Source organism: Hyposmocoma kahamanoa, unplaced genomic scaffold (assembly GCF_003589595.1).
Source record: "Hyposmocoma kahamanoa isolate Upper Pololo Valley unplaced genomic scaffold, ASM358959v1 64, whole genome shotgun sequence".
Lineage (NCBI taxonomy): Eukaryota > Metazoa > Arthropoda > Insecta > Lepidoptera > Cosmopterigidae > Hyposmocoma > Hyposmocoma kahamanoa.
Window position 1 is genome coordinate 16,217,023 of NW_020653852.1, and position 16,264 is coordinate 16,233,286.

At 35.8% G+C, this 16,264-nt stretch overlaps 1 protein-coding gene across 1 annotated transcript in view; it reads left to right on the forward strand.

The window, feature by feature from the left end:
- LOC113230905 (transient receptor potential cation channel trpm) overlaps positions 1 to 16,264 on the forward strand; it is a 542,480-nt gene that overhangs the window by 141,385 nt on the left and 384,831 nt on the right. The gene's annotated exons all lie outside the window — the stretch shown is intronic.

A 16,264-nucleotide genomic window follows, 5' to 3' on the forward strand; every position in this document is an offset into this window, starting at 1 on the left:
CTCCACAACGTTCCGATAACGAATGAGTGAAGTTTGCTTGACCAGTAACTCCGGTAAGGAGTAGACGATGACTAATTTCATAGGGTGATTATCTTTTATTACTTTTATAGGACAAGTTTTGTTCTGTGTGGCGTTTTTGCTGTGTGCATTGCATACTTGCGTAGTGAAAAGCTTGCGGTGAACAATTTAGACGTTGGAATTTAATTAAAAAAAAATATTGTTTTAATGAACTCATTGGGTAGAGGTAAAGAGTTACCTATCAGTAGTCCGAAATGACATTTTCCGGAAATAACGTTTGCTCGAATTTTCATAACCTCGAAAGTAATTTTGAGAGGAAAATGTTTTTTCTTTTAAACCTAACTTAACCTTTTTTTTTGTATACACAGCAAAATGCGTTACGCATACCCCGCCGCGGGTGATGTCATGGCGGGGTTATGTGGGACTCTCCTCCGCGGACCCACCCGACGATAAGAGCTCGCCCGATGGACCCTCAGAGACCTAGCCACTAAAAACCTATGTATGCACCCGCTCCCACCGATGCTGGCTCGTGGGATCCCGTTAGGAGGCTCCACGCAAAAACCTAACTTAACCTAACTTAATCGAACCTAATCGTGTCTTTGCGATAAACATCCAACATATCCTGAAAGAACAACGGTTTTGATATAATTCGGAAAAAAATCGAGTTTGTGATAGGTTACCGAGGTAAAGAATCTTAAATCACAAATCGTAATTGTTACTACAGAGCGTTATAAAGAGCTCTTAGTTCAGGCATTTGTTTTTTTTTGTAATACAAGGTGCAGGGACGAACAAGTCATGCGTCTGGTGGTAAGCGATACACTTGTCCATAACAGTTGCAGTGCCCCCCAAAATTTTAAATCGCAAAGATCGAACGGGCACTGCTACTGTGCTGTCACCCTGAGACATAAGTTGACAGCTCCCATATAACTGTATTTAAAAACCGGATCTCAAAGCTCTCATTACTGCTTCGCGGCAGAAATAGGTAAGGTGGCAGTACTTTTTTCTCTACTGCTACAGAATGTGGGTGTATCGCTAACGATAAGTAAGTCCAAGCGATCTAATAATTGCAGAGATTTATTATAGGTACTAAAATAGGATGAACACCGCGAGTCTATACAATGGCAGAATAAGAAAAAAATGTGAAAATACAAATTGTCCCACAAAATGCAAGTCACATATCTACCCTAACGACGTGTGTGAGTAAATACAAGCGAACTATACTTTATCAGATAAGTAGATATCGTATCAATGAGGCCAGATAGGTATAGCTGAGCCTCGTTCTTCTACAGGAGGGATATATAATTATTTGTACGCATTGGAAATTATAACATACTTAGTTTGTACTGACATTTTGTTACTTGATTGAAACGTTTTATGATACCAGTCGTTACAGCGCTCTCCATGAAACATACGAGATGGAACCAAAGTCCAAAAAATGTAAACAAACAACTGGCAAAGTGACATCTCATAGATCATAAACCTTTTTCAGATTCGTTTACGAACAAGTTCTATATATTTTGGAGATTATCTTATTTATTGACACCCTATGTGTTTAAAAAAACATGACTAAATAATGTTTTGTGTGAATATGCATACAATTTAAGAATTTTTTTTCTATCTTGTGTTATTACTTAAACCTTGTAACACTTCCATAATTCTTAAAATAGTTTTTTTGTAATGATGTCACCTTTGTTTACATATTTGGATTGCAATTCGCATTAGAGTACACGCGCTGTTCTGAGTGTCGAAACAAAACTGTTGAAAATACTTTATTTATTGCTTTGTGTAACCGTACACCTTCCTTCCTTGGTAGGAAAATCATAATTTCTGATATGTTATGAACACGTAAACGACAAAGCATTACTACAATACCTACCCACCATCTTGGTAATGATATCAATTTTTATTTTCATTGATAACCAAATTCCTAGGTTTTCGTGATCGTTACATATAGGAAATTAAATTGTAATCAATAAGCATGGATACCAAATAATTATCATGATAACTGATCAATTAGAACCCTGTAATGGATATTTCCATAAACTATTACCAATAATACTCTCAGATTTTGTTTTTTTTTGTATACTCCAATACTCACGGCCCATAAAGAGAATCTTCAAGTTTGAATTCAGATAAGTAGTCTCCACCATTTCGAAAAGGCTATTTTTGACGAATAAAAGAAGAGAATTGATTTCGGGAACTGAATGCACCCCGTATAAGTTAAGTAATATAAATAAAGGGAGATAGGCAACGGTTAAATTCAAAGAACCCATACCGGCTACCTGAGCCGCCATTTTTATTCCAAGAACCGAATTCTTCCTTCAAGGTTATGGTGATTATCGCTGTTCTAACCAAAAATATGATAACGAATCTTTTGTCTTAATTGAGTAATGTATATTTTTAGCTATTCATGAGTGTATTCTTTCATAGTACAGCAAGGAAAATGTTTAAAAATTTAATTATTTTATGTTACAGATGAGAAACGAAAAAACGTAGAATATAATATTTTTTATAGGAAATGAAACTATTTTTTCGGATTGAAGTGGCGTATATTTGTTTTTTTTTTCAAACAAACCGACGTTTCGGGCCCTTTAAAGGTCCCATGGTCACGGTTGACTGAGGTGGTACAGTCTTCAACCGGTTATATCTAATATTAATGCAAACCACGATAGTTACAATAGTTATAAATTAAATACCTCATTTTTAATTTTACAAAGAAAACATTCTGTATATTCAATAGACATAGGTATTATGTTTCCTTAGCTTTCTACGTACAATTTCAATGCAGTCTTTTACTGGTAGATTGGTAAACAACGACTGAACATCAAAACTGACCATGGTGTCATCATCAGTTAACCGTAGATCTTTGATTCCACTGATGAAATGGTATGAATCCAATGAAAGTGTTCCCCCTCAACGGTGACAGTACACCGTCGCGTAAACAAGTCTGCAGTCTGCGAGCATGTCATGGATAAACCTACACATTCAATGAAGTTTGACTAACCCCAGGTCCTTGCAAAAGAAGTGCGTTATCTACCCAGAATGCTGCGAGAGGCCATTGAAATTAAAAAACATCCTAATTTCAACAGGGAAGATGGTTTCTCCGTACCACCAGTTTGGGATCCAGTATTTCCTCTGATGAAATATCCCAAACAGACATAAGACTGCAGTACTAATTAATGTTTTAGTTTATTCTAATTTCTATTATTAATTAATAATAAATTGAACTTAATAAAAATTCATTCAATAAAATAATTTGTAAAACTTAACGTAGCGTAAATTGGAATGTTTTCTGTAAAATTAAAAATAAGGTATTTAATTAATAACTATTGCAACTATAGTGAAAAAATAGGGTGGTTTTCATTAATATTAGTCATAACTGGTTGAAGACTGTACCACCGCAGTCAACCGTGACCATGGGATCTGTAAAGGGCTCGAAACGCCGGTTTGTTTGAAAAAACAAATATACGCGATTTAAATCCGGAAAAACAGTTTCATTTCCTATATGTAACAATCGCGAAAACCTAAGAACTCAATATCATATTTTTATTTTTATTTTATTTTATGTACAAAACAGTTTACATTCAGTGGAACATGTTGAGAGACAAGTTATGGTCTTAATCTAGAATGTAGACCAAATACTTGTACATGAAGCGTTATTATGCGAAGTGTAAACATATTGCACAAGGATTTAAAAAAAGGAAAATTGAGAAAAAGTGGAAAAGTGAGATTACAAGTTAAAACTAATTCAACTAAAGACTAACATAGATATTAATTTGGCAGTACTAATGGGAAGACGAGTCGAAATATTTGAGGAGATTGGTACGAATTCGACAAAGATTGTTGTCGAAAACATCAATGTGACCTTCAGATTTTGATATTAGTAAATCATTGTAGGTTCGGCACATTCTAGTCACGGGGTTATAAAAGGATATATTATTTCAATAAACATTTAACACAAAGGTTTTAGGACGACGAAGATTTGGTTTAATGTTAAAGTTAATGTGAGATAGCAGACCAGGAGAAACGAGGCTACCGTGTACGTATTGAGTTTAGTTATTTACCCCTGGACACATAATTTCAGAAACTACAGCCTTCGATCTTCGTTGCAAGTGAGCTTTGAGGAGCGACTTGTAATAAATTATGCGATTTTGAAACTACCAAAAACGTATTTGATAACGACATCCGCCGTGTTTTGACTTTTTTTTTATTAAAAAAATGACAATTTTAAAATCATAACGAAGCCGTGGTAGCATAATGGTTATGGTTTGACCCAGCGTCTCTGAAACAGAGAGCCATGGGTTCGAAACCGTATGCACCTCTGAGTTTTTCGGAAATTTAATTTGAAATTTACCATGAGCTTTTCAGTGAAGGAAAACATCGCGACGAAACCTGCGAACATCTGCAAAGCAATTTAATGAAGTGTGTGAAGTTCTCAATCAAATGAGAGGAGGCCTGAGCCCAACAGTTGGACTCTTATGTTATATAGGCTTTAGTACCAGTAGAACTCCTTGTGAAAGCCATCTCGTGCTGGAGATGCAGAAAACAAAACTGTGAAGCTTTGGCTTGAAGACTACTGCACAGTCTTCCAGGCAGAACTCCTGGCATTGAAGAAAGCTATGGAGATGGCAGAAAAGACCAAGGACAAGAAAACAGCCATTTTTAATGACTCACGATCGGCACTGGACCTAGTCTCCAATTCATCAGCTTTTCATCCACTCCCACATAAAACCAGAGAAACCGCAGCAAAAATAAAGAAAGAGGTGTGGAAGAGTTCGTCCAGGGAAGTACTCCACCTTATCTATTTCTGCCGCAAAGCAGTAGTGTGAGCATTACTTCGTTCGTAAGGGTGCTGGTGAAATTACAGGCAACTTATGTTCAGGGTGTCGGGCGCAGTGACAGTGCCTCTCTGATCTTTGTGATTTAAAGCTCTGTGTGGTACTGCAACTGTTATAGACAGGCGTGTCGCTTACCATCAGGCGCATGACTTGTCTGTCCCGTCACTTTCTTATTATGAAAGCTAACTATTATTATTAAAAAGACGTCGACTTTGTAATTAGCAATTATAGATATAGTTGGTAGCAGTAAGGTGTTGTTTAAACAAATATTTTTTTTATCAAAAAATATATATTACTAGAAGAATTCTATGTTGCTTTTTCGCCTTATATTGATTGATACTATACATTAGAGAAGACCACTGAAGGTGATTGTATTAAAAGATATTTTCGCCACTCCAGCGCCGGTCATAGGTTAATTGTTAGAATGGGACTTATTAGTGCCCTTACACTATTCTTAAGTAGTGGTGTCACATGGAGGAATGTATTAGTGGATGCTTCTTTAGTGATGTTATTGTGATGTAATTTTATTTGGCGACCTTTTTATTACTTAATAAGTCCCTGGTTTGATTTGGGACGTACTTTTTAAATTTGTTCTTGTCATATATGTATAGATTGAGGCACAGTGGCCAACAGGGTACGTACGATGGGCCACAGATAAGAGTTGCAATAAAACATATGTACAACATGCCTTATTGCTAGATAGCCATCACTTCAAGTAACCTTCGAGTTACAGGATAAAATTAAACATTATATTTAATTGAGGGTGCAAAACATAATTTTTTTTTGTGAAACAACTCCACTAGTTTTTGTTATAATTATGAATACGAAGATCGAACACGAAGAAAAAATCCTTCCTTTTTCCGAATGGCCAGTATCAAGTTTACGGCATAGACAAAAAATACCCGTTCTACGTACAAAATTAATAATGCATGGTCAAAGTCAAACTAAAATAATAATTTATTCCATAGGTAAAATTTTTACACTTGAAAACGCAATTTTTTAAACTACTACTCGTTCAATACGCTGACCTCCCTGAGAAGAACGAGCAAGAAACTCTAGGGATTGCTCTGGTTCCTATGCCATGTGTATGTATTGGAATCTAGAAAGGTTACATGGCTGTACCTAATACTACTTTTTTTTAAGAATTTTTATATTACTCATACGATGTGGTGAATAAATGAATTTTAATAAATTATAACCACGGAAGACACAAAAGAGGAGTATAAAAAACACAATCGTAAAAACAGAGTAAGATTAGTAGAAAATAATGATTTGAGTATAAGCTTTTGTTGAGTTTTAATTATACTAATAAGATTTGTGCAAATTGTCTAAGAATTTGACAAAAATTATACTCATAATCAACCCATTTATACCTCCCACAGCTGGGTATGAGTCGCTCCTCTGGCGAGGATTTAGAGTTTAAGCCACAGTCCCCAACGCTGGCCCAATGCGGGTAGGGACTTCAAATAAAATTTCGCACATGAATTCCGAAAACTCAGAGGCGCGAGCCCGGGTTCAAACCCAAAGCCTATGCATGAGAGATCGGTCAAATCATTAGGCTGCCACAGTTTATTATTAAAAATTATACTATACGTTACAAACGTGCGTCACTAATTCGTAATCAACCAATATACTTTTCAAAGCTTGAATGTCGAAGTGTAATAGTCATTTAATTTCATTCCATAGGTAAAATTTTTACACTTGAAAACATTGACTTACAATTATATGGACGTCGGGTCCGCGCTAAAAAGTGTCCGAACTTATAGGGCGTTAAAATCGTATACCGAGCGTCATTCACGCTTTAGTCTTCGTTTGTTCGACTGACAGCGAAGCAAGCAAAACTGTACTGCGATGACATTACAATTTAAATTCAACGTTTTAGCTTTTTCATATTCCTTTACATGTCACTACGTTTAAATAGGTTGACTTGGGACATTTTTGTCGTGGTTTTTGCATTAGACCCGTCTACCATTTATTTGTAAGTCAATGCTTGAAAACATCATTTTGTAGCTATAGCTCGTTCACTGCGCTGTCCTCCCTGAGAAGAACGAGCAAGAAACTCTAGGGATTGCTCTTTTAAATAAACTTAAATGTTATGGAATACACTTTGAATCATAATGTGTGGAATCTAGATTCATGTTGTCTTTTCATACATCTTAATCTAATACATACTCTTCAATTTTGTAATATTAGTTTTCAATTAAAATACTTTTAAGGTAAGTTTTAAACTTAGGAAATGACAATCTTAATATATTCTCCGGAATCTTATTGTAAAAACATATATAGTTCCCCATAAAATAACCGTTTACCGTAGTTAAACGAAATCGTGGTACCATGAGTTTGGACTTAGTTCTAAGGTTTATATTATCGATATCTTCTTTCTTCTTGATGTCCTCTAACATAGATTTTAAAAATGTAACTGTTCCGACTGTTAGATATATAGTACAGTTACCGACATCAATGAAATGTGCGTGCGTTGTGCATGTGCGTTGGTGATGTAAATAATCGGTTCCATGAATCATGACGTCATTTCTTTGACAATTTCCAATAACAATGACAAGTGAAACCAAAAGGTGACTGTGTTTCCTTCAAAGAGTCAATGTGCGGTCACTCGTCATAAATACGCGTCTGTCTTCTACGTGATGCCAAAGACAAAGGCTAAGTCCAATAATCATTTATTCCATAGGTGAAATTTTTACACTTAAAAACGTCATTTTTTAAGCTACTGCTTGTTCACTACGCTGACCTCCCAGAGAAGAACGAGCAAGAAACTCTAGGTATTGCTCTTTTCAAATAAACTTAAATGCTATAGAATACATTTTGAATCATATTTGTCTGGAATACTGACTCTTGTCGTTTTTCCATACATCTTTATCTAACACGTAATGTACAATTTTGTAATATGGCTTTTCAATTAAAATAATATAAGTTTTAAACTTAGGAAATGGTAACCTTAATATATGGTCCGGAATCTTATTGTAAAAACGTATACAGTTCCCCATAAAAAAAATCGATTATCTTAGTGAGATTTTAAAATAGTCACACTAAAGAGGGTGGTGATTAAATCTGAAAGTAATTCACATCATGTAGTGTATTTATTTACCTTACGGATCAAATTATTGGGGCGACCAAACCAATTTCACCAACAGTTACATATTTCAATTTATATTTAATATAATAGAACAAGTACCACGCTATGTAATTATTTTAGTAGCAGTAGAGCTCTGCCACCTTACCTATTTCTGCCGCTAAGCAATAATGTCAGCATTACTGTGTTCCGGTTTTGAAGGGTAAGGGTGCTGGTGAAATGACAGGCATATGGGACTTGTCAACCTATGTCTCAGGGTGACGGGCGTAGTGGCAGTACCACTCAGATCTTTGCGATTTAAAGCTCTCAGTGGCAGTGCAACTGTTAAGGACAGGCGTGTAGTGGGCGCACGACTTGTTCGTCTCTTCACTTGATATTATAAAAAAAGTCTATTGTTAGAATGCCGAAAAGTGTAGTAAGAGAGCGTTGTGGTATGAAAGATGATGTAGTGACCAGAAGAGTGGGTGATTGTTCGATGGTTTGGTCATGCGGAAAGAATGAACGTTGGTAGGTTGATGGCACAAATTTATAGAGCGAATGTGGATGGAGTCGAACAGTGGTGCTTGTCGGTCACTGGCGCCACCATAACATTTATTCCTATCTGCAATGATTACATAAAAAATTACCTCGGCATTACAATCTTTAACTGCCTCCATGGCCGAACGGTTACCATGCCGGACTGCCACGCAGAGGTCCCAGGTTCGATTCCCGGGCCGGGAGAAATGTTTGTATGGCCTACATTTATTTCTCTCGTGAGTTTGGGTGTAATATGTGGTTGTCTATGTGTGTGTCCATGGCACCCGCGACACAGGGTTTCCCTAGTGCGGGGCTATGTTGAGTGTGTGCGTTATTTATTATTTATTAATCATTACTCCTTTTCTTCTTATGCAGCGCAGTCGTGGAACAGACTCCCTTCCTGTGGAAGTCGAGCCCGTCGATTACTTCCTTCAAGAAAGGGTTGACACACTTTCTTGTTGAACACTCTTTGTAATCATGTTATTGTTTTTTTTAATTTCATATATACGTATGTATGTGTACCTATATGTATATATTTACGTGCATTTATATTGATGTCATTAATTATATTTTATATATAATCTATGTACTTATAATCCTTATGTAAGTAACGTGGTAGTTGGTAATATTTTATATATACTTATAGTTGTAATGTGAGCATTACTGTGTTTTGTGTGAAGTGAAGTGTGTGTGAAGGTGCTGGTGAAATTATAAGCACATGGGACTTATCAACCTATATCTCATGTAGGATGTCGGGCGCAGTGGCAGTGCCCCTCAGATCTTTCCGATCGCTTACCACCAACGACTTGTTCGTCCCGTCACTTGGTACTACACACGACTTCATCGTCATTTTCCATCAGCTGAGATGGGGGTCAAATGCGCACTTATATTTTATAAAAAAAAATCTCCCTCATTGCCTTGGCTTAGCTGGAAGAGATCTCTTTGTGGATTTATTTGGTGTAATAATAAAAATATATATTCAACGTGTCTTATGTCCTACACCAAAAAAGGCAAACAGCCAACATGTATAGAACCAGTAATACAATGCAAACATTTCGCATATTTGTAACTTTCACAAAGGAATACGATCCGTGTTATGGTTTGCACGCATACGGTATTTAGAGTGTTGGGTGTGTGTTTGCCTTTAAAAATGTCTTATGGATATTAAAAACAAAAATACGCCAACTTCTAGTAGAATTTTGTACACCGAATACGGAACTTAAGACACTTTGCGATAAGAATGAAATTCACTCGTCGCTTCTATATTTTTAAACCCAGTATAAAGATTCGCAACAAGTATATAAAGAAATTCGTAAGATCTGCTGGCTCGTTCCGTATCTCAGTTAACGTTGTCACGTTGAGGCAACAGTCGTTGGTTAGAGTCCACTCGGGTTGAAGACATTTTTCTTTGTGTTTGTTCCATCTTTATATCAATAATAATAAAACTTAGTGGAGTATATTTTTACATAATCTTAGTAAAGACTACTAAAAAACCCGACCTCAAAAGTTCGTGGAATTACATCTGTTTGCCAAGTTTCATTGAAATCGGTTACCGGAAAGTTCGCGAAACCGGATTCATCCCCTAGTTAGCCACCATAGATACACCATAGAGGTGGATAATTTTCTTCAAATTTAAATGGGAGGCACTGTTGAGGTAACCTCTTTCCGACAAAAAAAAGTATCGTTAAAATCGGTTTGCAAATGCCTTATCTGAATTATATGCATTATCGCGTAACACACATACAAAAAAATACAGTCGGTTTGAGAACTTTCTCCTTTTTTGAAGTCGGTTAAAAAATAGTTGAATATCATGGTAGTAGCAATGTTATGATATTCAATAAATATAATAATAATACCTATCTTCATCGCAGACTTCCAACATTACGGCTAGTGTTGGCGTATTTTATTTATTTAGTTAGAATTTAAAAAGGGTTTAAAGGGTTTAAAAAAAGAATTAAAAAAAAAATTACGTAATATTATAAACGTAATTCTACATAACATAACTGTACATAGGTACAGTTTGACTGCAGAATCCAAATGAGTCTGAAATTATCAAAAATCCCACTCATCAATCAATCTGTAATAGGGTCACATCTGCAAAATGACAACTTTTTAGGAGATAGAAGATTCTACAAAAGACATTAGTCGGCATTTTTTTACAATAATTAGAAGAATTATAAAATTTCAGATACTATGTATATTTGTTTAATTAAGTTTATATTATTTTTATAATTTTCGTGTGATAAAAGCACTTTTGATCATTGGCACCAAGTCATAAAGTGACAGTATGGATAAAAAATTACCAATTATTTCAACATGAATTTATGAAGAAATAAACTCTTTCATGTCCACTTGCACTTAACTGAAGTACGTCTTAAACCAATGATTAAATTGATAAGACACTCATAAGACAATGCATTAAGAGTGTCTTTTGCATTGTAAGTATTGGTTTAAGAGCGGTTATACATTGCGACTTTTAGCAGTGACGCAAACGCCGTCTACGTTTACACACACGTGCGACTACACTTGTGGCTTATAAGTGATGGTTACGATGCAATCGCAAGTTTGTATCGATGCAATCGCGCGTTTGTATCGAAGCAGTCGCGCATTTGTGTATAAATCGCAAGTGTAGCGATGCAATAGCACGTTTCTCGAACGCGCGTTTGCATCGCTGTTAAAAGTTGTCGTGTGTCTCTTAGACGCAGAATGCGTATCTTTAAGGTCCTATATTCATAATAGGTAGTGACTCGTGGGACTACAAATGTTCGCGAGGACAATAAAATTAGTAAAAAGTCACACACCTGTGCGCAATAGTTATTGACAGATAAAAGATATCGAACCCTTTTTTTAATAAAACACGTCAAAAGTGCTTTTATCACGTGGAATGAACGGCACGACACGGTTCTTGTGTTCTATTACGATACAACTGTTTTTTGCGGTTATTATGAAATATACACTTACTGTTTCAGACAGTTTGCTAGTGTTGTTTAGTTTTTTAGTAAGTAGAAAATGTATGTGGTTAGAGATTTATTTAACAGTACTGAGTCAAACCAGTTACTTAATATGGTTCTTATGTACTGTGCGTATTTGTTAATGTATGTTGAAACGTGTGTTGAATAAATAAAAAGTATAAAAAGTAATGTAAACTACGTGAGACAAAATTATGTTTATATGAAATATTATAACATCGGAGATAACGCGTAACTAACAATTGATCATAGGCCAAATCAAATTCGCGTAAATGTCGTGGCAATCAAATTTGCGTGATTTACGAAAAATCTATTGTTATCAGTCCGTAGACAACATAAATTAATGCTTACTGTGCAATAAAGTTAAATTCCTCTCCTGTGAAATTTTCTTTGGTGCAGATACGCGTTTTTTAAAAATACTAAATATATGCGGATTTGCACTATCCCCGAAATAAATTGGTTTTGATTTTTAACAACTTTTACTTTTTTGCCGTAGCGCCATTTGTGAGTAATCAATTTTTTCACTCAGCCAGGTACCTTTACAGCTACTAGCGGCTGACAAGTGATGTCGCTTTAATAATTGTAATTTTAAAGTTTATCGAATAACACGATAGTTTACTAACATTAGATTCATATTCAATTTTTTTTTGTGAAATTACTCCACTAGTAGTTATTATTATTAATACAAAGATCAAACACTTAGAATAATTATTTCAATCCGGCTGGATTCGAACCACCGCCTTCAAGCGCCTTTTTTTTTTATCTAAATTTAAGGAGCTTTACTGTGTATTTTAATAGTAATGTCGCTCCGTGAAGCGCCTTCAACCGTGCCAGATAATGAATTACTTATTATAACGAACTACTGGAATAATTTCACAAGAAAATGATACATTATCGAATTTTTAAGTTTTCGCGATTGTTACACATATATTGGGTTTTTCAAAAAAACCAACGTTTCGGGCTCTTTACAGGTCCCATGGATGACCATGGCCATGAGGCTAATTGTTAGCAAAAACAAATATACCTCTCATATATCTCTCTCATAAAAAGCTAACATTTTGCAAATGTGGCCTTGTTACACCAAGGGTGAGGTGAAACTTATCGGAGAAATTTCACAAATTTATTTTAAACACTAATAAAGTGCTTAGTGCACATTTGAATTATGTTTACAATAAGTTTTTTTTAATAATAATTATAAAAAAGTCTGAGCGACAATGCCATTGCGCCCATCACCCTAATACGTAAGTTGATAAGTCACATGTGCCTGTAATTTCTCCAACACCCTTACCCATTACTACTTGGCTGCAGTAATAGGTAAGGTGGCAGTCATTCCCTGGACGAACTCTTTCACAAGGAGCTCTACTGCTAATAAATTTTAAAAACATAATAATTTGCGTGTTCTCTAGCCAGTCAATGCAAGAGATCTCTTAGGGATAAGTTCACTTTTGTATGTCCTTTTTAACATGTCTTATGTGTGCAATGAAGCGTTAAAGTGAGGTACACGACTTCGAACTGGCAAACGCCGTCCTGGGCGACCACTCCTTAAGAATTCCTATTAACATGCACTTATAATTCACCCGTTGATATTTTCCTTGTTTATTTATTTAGCACTTCTGTGTACAGTACTAAGTTGCAGATAAGATGTTGTCTTATCTATTATCCTTCTACCATTATTATCGCGTATATTGAACAATATGCTTTTATATTATATATATTTTAGCTGTAGTAGAGCTCTTTGTGAAAGACGAGGGAAGTACTACCACCTTATCTATTTCTGCCGCCAAGCAGTAATGTCAGCATTACTGTGTTTCGTATTCCTTCGGAATCCGGGACCATATAAATCTAGAAACCTCGGACGCACTTCGGATATCGCTTGTGTACATCGAGTATATAACCAGAAATAGAGACGAAATAAGGACCATGCATTCCTGGTAACTCAACAGTGATACATCACTTATAAACATCAACTCTCGTTTGCACTGAAATATTGAAGTGCCAACAATAGACCTTAAGTACGTCTCCGTATATTCCAAAAATATTTTATATTTATTGTAATAAAGGAATATCTCTAACAATGGCGTGCTGTTTCATTTGGTGGTGTGGGGAAAAAAGCAAAACATTACAAAATAAGCGGAATCAAATTCCATCGGTAATTAAATATGTAATTTTCGTCCATTATAGCGAAGCTCAAGTTAACTGGTCGATTTGAAGAGAAACAATTGACGACGCCCTTCAATTGTTTCGAATTCGGGCTAGCCAATCAGAGCGCAGTTGTGTTACAACATATTCTGCCACAACAGTAATGATGTGGCACAATATTTGAGTGACATTTCGGACCGTCATTTCTCGTATTTGGAAACGATACAAATCGGACGTAGTGCACACGCACGCTGGCTCTTCAATTTACGTCTCTGGGTGACGGGCGCAGTGGCTTAATCTTGTGCGGTCTTTGAATCATTGATACTGAGACTTTATTTTCATTTATTTTTATTTATATTATTGTTAGGTTACGTTTAAATGAATTGACAACAATTATCCATATTTTAAGACATATTAATCCTCAAATTACACAAGAGAGCGAGATGCGTTCATTTGTTGAAAACAAATAATATTACATTGTTTATTATGGGCGGTAGATAAGGAAATAAGTACAAGACTCTATTATTAGCATTCGGAGTCGATCGGGGTGATAATTCCCGTACTGCCCATGAAACATACAATGTTTTTAATTACATTTCATTAGGAAATGAAAAGTATTTTTCCGGATTTAAATCGCGTATATTTGTTTTTTCAAACAAACTGACGTTTCGGGCCCTTTACAGTCAACCGTGACCATGGGACCTGTAAAGGGCCCGAAACGTCGGTTTGTTTGAGAAAACAAATATACGCGATTTAAATCCGGAAAAATAATTTCATTTCCTATACTAACAGTTACATAAAATGCAATGTACTACACCTCTACCATAGGTCAGCCTAATACAGTAAAGCACGCAAAGTTGTAGCTATAACACTTTAACCCATAAACATTATTCTAATGAAGTAGATTGCATTTTCATTACTTGAATGCAGTGCTGGGTATATTATAACACAATTTCGAAACATTGGTGTAATAAAGACAAAATTGTGATCAGGGTGCTTGTAACCGTGACCTTAGAGCAGTCCTATACAGTACCAAGACAATATGGTCACTGACAGAGTTAACAAGTCAGTCAAGAAAGATTAATGTGAACGTTACTGCGTTGAGGTTTTGAAGGGTAAGTATGGCGTTGGTGAAATTACAGGCACGCAGGACTTGTCAACTTATGTATGTTACTTTTTTGCAATTTAAAACTCTGAGTGGCACTACAACTGGTTTCGGACTGGCGTGTCGCTTACCACGCCAGGCGCACGACTTGTTTGTCGTGTCACTTGGTACCGCTTAAAAATGTTGTGTACGGTGTGTATGCAGTTTAAAATTAATACATAGAAGACGATATTGCATCTCACTGCTTACGCGGTCAAATAGTTTTGACTTTTGAGGAGTCATATACAGTACCAATAAAATATGGCCACAGATAGAGTTAACAATCGATCAAGAAAAAAGGTTCATAATTGGCGAACATTAGCCATATTGTAGGATAGCCCTCTACAATGGGAATGAACGGACCGGTCAAAGATTATGGAGGTCATGCGCAGATTGAATCGCATGTTGTCACGATCCATCAAGGATACTTATATCCAATATTATTACTATTTGAAAATCTCGTTAGGTCTCAGTTATCTTTTCCAGCCTTCAATTCCGGTTTTTGTTCTCAATCCTTCAATGTTCATGCGGTCAGACTTAGGAACGCACTTCCCATTGTGACGGTGCGACCTCCTTTCATCTTCATCCCACCTTTTTATATCGCTTCTCTCCATTTACTAGCTATATTTATACAATTTACATTTTAAAGATTAAATATATTTGTTAAAGCCAAATAAATACCTATAAAGTGGACTTTCAACCTTTGAGTTGCTAAACTTACTAAGTAAGATGCATGGAGGCTGCGGAAGCTGCGTGGCTACTTCTACATTCCAGACCAACAACCCGTAAATTCCAGCAGCCACTACACCACTACTGCTCATGCTAGCAAATCCTTGGCAATTATCAAAATGAGAGTTCAGATGCACTATTTATTGACTGTGTAATCCATTTTGTAGGTATTATGCGAAACACGTATTTATGTAAGTATTCATATAGTTTTAATAATTACTTAATGTTTTGATATTGTTTTTTTTTATTTCTAATTTTTGTTTTGTTGTGCACGTGAATCCGTTATTGTAATTATTGTCTCCTGAATTTAGGTCCGCAGGAAGAAATTTCTGTTAGAAATAAGTAGTACCCTTTGTTTGTGTTTTCCTTGTTACTAAATGTGTTTTTATGTTTTCTGTACAATAAATGATTAAATAAATAACATTAGAGTAAATTACTGGGTTGATAAATTTTAAAAATTTGACTGCAGAGCACTCTGCAATAATTTGCAGAAAAGCCATTTTTTGCAGAGTTAATAACATTCTGTGCAGTCAGCATTTCGATATTACACCAAAATATATATCAATTCTCGTCTCGCACTTCACCATTTCCACTAAATATGCGGTAGGAAAGAATTGAAATTTTGCCACACTAATTTAAATCCTCGTCTCACATCGCCGGTGGAAAAGGACCTGATAAACTCGTTATCCAATAAAATGATAACAGACCAAATGGCAGACTCTGAAAAACATCAAGAGCAGCATACGAATTACATGAATGCAATAATTTTTTCGCCCCAGTTGGCGCGCGCCCAAATATGTGAAGCGGAAGCGGCATCTACTTC